The sequence below is a fragment of the Taeniopygia guttata genome, chromosome 30, assembly GCF_048771995.1.
Source record: "Taeniopygia guttata chromosome 30, bTaeGut7.mat, whole genome shotgun sequence".
In the NCBI taxonomy this organism is placed as follows: domain Eukaryota; kingdom Metazoa; phylum Chordata; class Aves; order Passeriformes; family Estrildidae; genus Taeniopygia; species Taeniopygia guttata.
The window spans coordinates 3,370,371-3,378,022 of record NC_133055.1 but is presented as its reverse complement, the minus strand read 5'-3'; positions in this window follow the sequence as shown (position 1 = coordinate 3,378,022).

Below are 7,652 nucleotides of genomic sequence, written 5' to 3'. Positions count from 1 at the left end.
AAAGCAGGCAAAGCAAGCAAGCCAAGCAAGCAAAGCAAGCAAGCCAAGCAAGCAAGCAAAGCAAGCAAGCCAGCCAGCCCTAGCCTTTTCTAGCTTTCCAGCAGACATGGGGGGAGGTGAACCAGATGATAACACAGCAAAACAAACCTTCACTTTCAGAGTCAGTTCTGAAAGCACAGAACATAATATCAAACGTAAACAGAACACACGATTGGAGATACAAACACCATAACAGTCACCCTAGGACACTGAGCAATCAGAATTGCTTTTGCCCCCCTGTTAGGTGAGATGGTGTCACCAGAAGATATTGAAGCCTTCCTGCTCAGGGCATTTCAGTTCCAGGCTCTTACAAGTACACACAGCAGTGCCGGTTGAGCTGACCATGGGGGGTAACCTGGACTTTGTCTGATTCCCTTTCCTCAATAACAGCGTGTCTTGGAACTCTTTTCCCTTCTGCTGCCCTTGAAGAGCCATCCACAAAGACATTTTCTGCCTCAGGCCAGGCAATGTCTCCTGAATCTCCCCCAGGCTGGGTCTGGAGCTCTGTCACTTGAATGCAGTGCTGGGTTTCTTCCCAGCCCCTCTGGGGGCTGTTCAAACAGGAGGCTGGGTTAAACCCTTCCCCTGTCCTCAGTTCTGAATCCTCCTGTGCCACTGAACAAGTTTCACACTGTAATAACCGAGTACTGCTCATCCATTGCGAGGCTCTTTTGGTTATCAAAGCTTGAACTTGATGGCAGACTGGAACAGTTGGAGATCCTGTTGTCGTCAGGTTTTGGGCCTCGGTTCCCGTTGAACCTGTGGCTGCACAATTCTGCAGACAATGAGGCCACTCTGGCCACTGGGTGAAACATTTTGGCCCAAGGATTTCTTTTGGCATGGCCCTGTATAACATTCCCCTACAATTCCAATTTCTTTTCTGAGTCCGGAAGAGCCACAGCTGAGGCATCAATATTTTTTGTTTTTCATTTTCTCAAGTTTTATTCACTTTCTCCTGTCCATACCACAGCATGGAGGCTGTATGGGATTACAAAGTCCTACAATGTTCTGGCTGGAACAGAGAATCCTCAATCCAGGCTGTGTAATTCCCTATTAATTCTCAGAATTGTCTCTGCTCCTTTTTGGTCCTAGATAACGTTACTTCTGAGATTGCCCACACCTTCTCTTGGTCATTCAACCACATAACTTCAGTCAAAATATGTCCCAAATATTTAAGGTTTTTCTCCACCATTTGCACTTTTCCCCTTAATACTCAAAAGTTGTTTTTTATCTAGAAAATTCAGCCATTTCATAGAGGCTTTGTCTACCACTTGTTCTTGTCCTCCTGATTGGAGCCATCAGATTCCCTGACTGGCAGGATAGGAGTGCTGTAGGGAGACATCCCTGGCTCCAAAAGCCCTGCCTTTAGCAGGGACTCCATACCAGGCTGTGAGCCCTTCCTTCCCTCCCCTGGAACAGGGTGTTGCTTTTAGCCCCCACTTGTCCTGGTTGCTTCCAAGTAATTTGGAGAGGCTCCACATCAAATTTTCCCTCTGGGGCATCCCACACCTCTGGGTTCCCTTCAGCATAGGCCTTGCCAGACATTTGACACAAAGGTACAGCAGCAATAGCCTCTGTATCACCTTTTACAGTATTACAATGCCACCATCAAATTCCTTCCTAGTTAATAACAATCACAGTAGGAAGAGAAAAAAACTTAGTTTATTTCAAACTATCCCCCACAGCTCCTCATTGAACAAAGGACACCAGCTCAGCTTTCCCATTTATTCCCTTAATAATGAGAACATTCCTTTACAATTTTCCTGCCTTAGGTGCAAGATTCAGAGTGGATGGAGAGGCCCCTGTGTCCATCAGGAGAGGCCTCCTCTGGATGCAGACCCAGCCTGGATGTTCTCCAGGGCTGCAGTGTGGTGGGTCCCCGGTGGGATGGGAGCTCAGAGAGCCCTGACAATCCATGTCCATGCAGGGGTGGACTCGCTCTTCCTGAGGGTGCTGCTGTCTGTGCTTGCAGTGTCCTTGTGGGCTGCAGCTGGAGCCCTGACTCCTTCCCAGGGGCTGTTTGGGTGGGCTCTGCCCTGGCCAGGAGGGCAATGCCTCTGCCAGGTGCTTGTGGCCGACGCTGTCCCTTGGGTGCTGGGGCCCCCTTGGGCCCTGGGGTTGATCCCTCAGGGGCTGTGAGAACTCTGCCATGGCCTTTGCCTTCAGCTTGGCCTTTTGCTCATCCCTCCTTGCCTTCAGCTGCTGTGCCTTTGTGCCCAAGTGCTGCAGGGCCTTCTTGTGCCACTCCTGCAGCCCCGGTCACTGCCTGTGGGTGCTCATCCTCTGAGAGCTGCTGAGCTTTCTGAAAAATCTTTCCTTTCTGCAGGGACCCAAGCCAAATCCTTAACAGAAAATCCTGATCCTTCCATGTGCACTCTGCATTTCCCAGGTGTTCCTTTGTTTTGCTCCTTGTGCTCAGGGTCCCCTGCACAGCCCGTGTGGCAGAGCCGGTGCCTGTCCTGCCGCAGTGTCCAAAGGCGGCCCCCCCGGCGGGCAGGGCCGGCAGCTCCCCGGGGCCGGGCAGCGGCCGGGGCGTCCCGCAGCCTCCTGGGGGCCGGGGGCCACTGCCGGCCCTGCCCGGGGCTGGTGGGGTCAGGCAGCGCCCGGCGCTGAGCCCCGGCTGCCCCACAGCCCCGGCCCGGCCCCGCAGCTCCCCACAGGCCCCCAGCCCTGCTCCCGGTCCCACACCTCTGCGCCCGCTGCTGCCGCTGCCCACCACAGAGAAACCCCTGACATCCTGACCTCCTGCTTTTCCTCTCCTGGGAACTGGGAATTCCAAGTATCAGCTGGCAAATTCTGAGGATAAGACCCTGCTGAAAAACATCCCAATTCTGAGTATTTTTCTCTTCCTCCTCTTTGCCATCATCCTTTTTTCTTACCACACACATTCCTCCTGCTGCTTCTTGCCTGAACCATATTGCTGCACACTCCCCTTCACCCGATCCCTTCCCAGCACACCAACACCATCCATCCCCTGTTGTCCAAATCCCTTCTCCCCTTCTCTTATTGCCCCCCTGGGTGTCCATGTCCTTAATTACCTCTGGGGGAATGTGCAAACTACCTCAGCATTCTCCCAAGGGACCCTTCAGAGGCATTTTGGGATCATCATCCCTTTGGCCAGGACCCCTCCCTGGCTTTCCCTTTTCTCCCCTCCATGGGTGCCCTGCCATGTTCACTCCCCGAAGATCCCAGGGCACTCACTGATGAGATTTTCAGTGCTCTCTCCCTGCTGACCCTTCACAGACCCCCCTGATGTGTCACTCGTCTGTCTCCTGGTCACTCCTGGGTCCCCAATCAATCCCCGGTGCCGCCACCAGCCAAGGGAGCTGATCACCCAAAGTGGGTGAGGCACTTTCAGCTGCAGTCCCTGCCCCAGGGTGTGCAGAAAAATTGACATCACCAGAGGATTCTGTCCACAAAGCAGACAGAGAAGTCCTGTGAAATTAATTTCATTCCTAAAAATGGGAGAGGCCATGGGACATTCCCCATGGGATCTCTCCAGTTGTTGGAGGACACAGCCTCCATTTCATCCTAATTCTCCTGGCCACATCTCCCTCTGCTTTCCCCATTGGCTGAAGCACTTGAGAGCTACAGACTTCCCAATCCACCTTCTACATACCCAACTTAATATGCTCCCCACTTCTTTATAGCAAATGATATTCATGGCTCTGTTAAGTCTTTGTTGTTCTTCTGGAAGTTCATGAATAGAGCAGGGCCTTGACTGAGCAGCAGTCTGTGTCATCAACGGATAACATTTTCTGAAACTGATGGCTTCTCCTGTCACTTCCTTATGTACAGGTTCCCGGCCCTATCTCCGAGGAGATTCAGAGCATCTGTTTGTAAAGACACTTTGCTCTTGTTCCTTTCATGGGGGTCCCCCGTTTGTGGGACATCCCCCCTGGAGCAGGGTGTCCCCTCTTTGCTGCAGGCGCAGCCCTCAGGCAGAGCTCAGCCAATCAGAGCCCGCGGCGCTGATGACTCACCAGTTGCCAGGCAGACTCGCAGCTCCCCGCGTTCCCCACCTGGACCCCACCTGCGCCCCCCCCTCGGCCCCATCGGCCCCGCGAGGGGAATTTGGGGAGGTGGGAGTGGGGCAGCGCCAAGGCCGGGCGCCCCCGCGCTGTCCTGGCGGGAGCGGCTGCAGTGGGGACCGAGTGCGGGCGGGAGCGGCCGAGAGCCCAGCGCTGCCCCAGCCCGACCTGCCCCAGCTCCATCCCTGCCCCTCGGCTGGGATGCTGTGGGTCTGGGGGGAAGAGGGAGCCGGCAGTGGGTGCTGGGCCTGGGGGCAGGAGGAGAAGGGAAGGAGAAGCAGGCTTGAGGAACAGAATGGTCAAACGGTGCAGGTGGCAGGAGAAGGTGGGATTGTGCAGGAGAAGGAGGAATATCAGGAGGAAGAGGAGTGTGAGGAAGAGTAGGGACACAGGAGGAGGAGGAGGAACAGAAAGAGGAAGCAGCAGAAGGTTCCACCCCTCCCTGTATCTGCAGCCTCCCTCCAGCCCTAGGAGCGTTTCTCCCCCCACATGCAGCAGGTGACTGTGGAGGGGGATCCAGGATTTTCACGGTGTGAATCTTGGTGTTTCTGAGCTTTCTTGGGCTAAATGTTGGTGCTTTGGTTTTATGTGGCAGATGAATCTTTATGTTTTGGAGGAGGTTTTTGCTGACTTGTGATGTATGGGGAGTTTTTGATCTGTATCTTGAAGTTTGCGAGATTTTTGGGCTAAATATTGGATGTTTTGGAGGTTCTTACAGACACAAGATTCTCAATGACTTCCTGAGATGAACTTGGGCTAGGAGGAACCTCCAGTCCAAGGTGCTCTCGTCTTGTTTTTTTCCCCAAACCAGGATTTTTCATTCCCTGGGCGTGTCTGGATGGAGGAGGAGGAAAAGCCCCGGAGATGCTGCAGGAGGAGGAGCTGCAAACCCAGCCCAGGGAGCTGCGGGGAGGAAAGAGCCCCCCTGAGCCAGGAAGGCGGGCGGAGATCCAGCCGGAGCTTGAAGCTGGTGGAGAAGCCTCATGGCAGGGAGAAGCCCCACAAGTGCTTGGAATGTGGGAAGGGTTTCAGTCGGAGCGACAGCCTGATCCAGCACCAGAGGATCCACACTGGGGAGAGGCCCTACGAGTGTGGGGAGTGTGGGAAGAGGTTTCGGACCAGCTCCAATCTCCTCGTACATCAGCGGATTCACACAGAGGAGAGGCCCTTCCGCTGCCCCGACTGCGGGAAGGGCTTCAAGCACAACTCCAACCTCACCGTGCACCGGCGCATCCACACCGGGGAGAGGCCCTACGAGTGTGGGAAGTGTGGGAAGAGCTTCGCACAGAGCTCAACCATGACCCAGCACCAACGGAGGCACCACTAAGGGAAGCCCTGTGAGTGCCCCGAGTGAGGGAAGAGCTTGGAGTGAGGGAAGAGCTTGGAGTGAAGGAAGAGAGTGAGGGAAGAGCTTGGAGTGAGGGAAGAGCTTGGAGTGAGGGAAGAGAGTGAGGGAAGAGCTTGGAGTGAGGGAAGAGAGTGAGGGAAGAGCTTGGAGTGAGGGAAGAGAGTGAGGGAAGAGCTTGGTGCGCTGCTCCAGCTCCATCCCCCATGGGAGGATCCGGGCTGGATGATCCCCAGTGACCCCCGTTGGGCAGAGCCCTGCTGATCCGTGGTCCTGGTGATCCCTGTTGGGTGTGGGGAAGGTGTTGGCTTCTTCTCCTTGTGCTGCTGTGATTTGGGTGGGTTCCCATGGATGGGGGATGGGAGGTGAGTGGGGGGTCCTGGTGCACTGTGGGGGGGGCTCATAGCTCGGGGGTTCCCAGCGATTTTGGGGGCTTGGTGAAGGGGGGAAGCAGTGAATGGGGGGATCCCAGTAAATTGGGGGGGACCCTGATGATAATAGGGGGCCTTGGGAGATAACGGGGGGGGGGGGAGGACCAAACCCTAAGGGACTCCCCCAGTGCTGGTGAAGCCCTCGTGTCCCCCCAGCCCTTGGGGTCCCCCACAGTCCCTGCACTGTTCCTGGGGGTCCCGCGGCTCTGGGGGGTCAAAGCGGAGGGGATGGAACCTCCGTCATGGATGGGGGGCACAAAGGGGGTCCAGGCCCAGTGCTCGGCGGTGTTGGTGCATGAGAGGGGCCCGGTCCCTGTCCCGGTGCACGGGGGTGGCGCTGCCTGGGGGGTCCCGGTGCTTGTGGGGTTCCCAGGGTTCGAGGGGGGTCTGGTCCCTATCCCGGTGCTTGGTGCGGGAGGGGCAGTGCCCAGGGGGCTCCCACTGCTCGGTAATTGGGGGGTGTCAGAATCCAGGACATCCCTCTGGCTGCCCTGGATGGCTCCAGACTCTGGCAGGGGCCTCGGAGACCTTGGTATGGTGTCAAGAACACCGGTGGCTGTGGTTTTAGCCCCTGGAGACAATTGGCAACTTTGTATGAGGAATTACAAGGCACAAGGGTTTGAGTAGCATGGTAGGTGAATTAACGCAGGGTGGAAAAGTAGAATTTTAACATTTTAAAATACGGGGTTCGATGGGACAAGGTGGAGGGATCTGGGTGTGTCCTGACCTTCTTCTCCTTCTTTTTGCCCTCCGTGTCTTGCTGTGATGGTGACACTTTTCTGTTGGTTGAAGGTAGAGACACACTGTCCAACATAAATGATAGATATTGGCACGTTATTGTAAACACAGTACAGGTAGTTTTTAGTGTAGAAGGCAAACAGCGCCCTGAGGGCAGGGAGACTGCCACAGACCGACCTGCTAGACAGAGCTCAGCAGAGCGGACAAAGCTGTTAGAGAAAAGGGACAATAAACGGCCCTGAGAAGCAAAGCTCCACATCTCGACTCCTTCTCTGCCCGCACTGGCTGGGAGAAAAGGACTTTTCACAATCTCGGGGTCATCTCAACCCCCAGAAAACCGAGAGGGGGTCTCCACTCGTCCCAGTGCCCGGTGAGGGGGGTCAGTGCTCGAGGGGGGTTCGGGGGCACTGAAGGGGGTGCAGGTGCGGTTTTTGGGGGGTCCCGGTGCCCCCCGGGGCAGGGTCAGTGCTCAGCAGCGGGGGCTGCCTGGGGACCCCCCCGGCCCCAAATCACAGCCGGGTCTCCTGCAAGGCACTGAGGGGAGGCTCGTTCACCCCCCCGCCCCCACCGGCGTCACCACACACCTTCCCAAAGTGTCCCCAAGTGCTCCCAAAGTGCCCTCAGAATGTCCCCGAGTCTCTGCCGAGGTGACACCACCCTGATGACGGCCCAGTGGTGATGTTGCTCTGTGCACAGCAGCCTCGGGATGTCCTCCATGGCTCTTTGGCACCGCTCGGCCACTGCACAGCCACCATGGCCAGGAGAGGGACAGAAGAAGAGGGTGTTGATGTCCCCAAGTGTCCCCAGCAGGTGACGCGTGGCCAGGCGGGCACTGGCCTCCCACAGCTGCTCAGCCTCGGCTGCTGTGGCCACCAAGGCCGCACAGAAATCGGGACACCTCCATTGTCCCCTCCAGGGCAGCCTCGATGCTCCTGGGGAACGCGGTGGCTTTGTCACACGCGGCCACCAAGTCCCCCAGCAGCCCCAGGTACAGCTCCAGCCGCTGTCCCCTCCCGGTGGCCGCATCCCTGCAGGCGTCACGGAGCTCGGTGGCCACCTTGGCCAGCC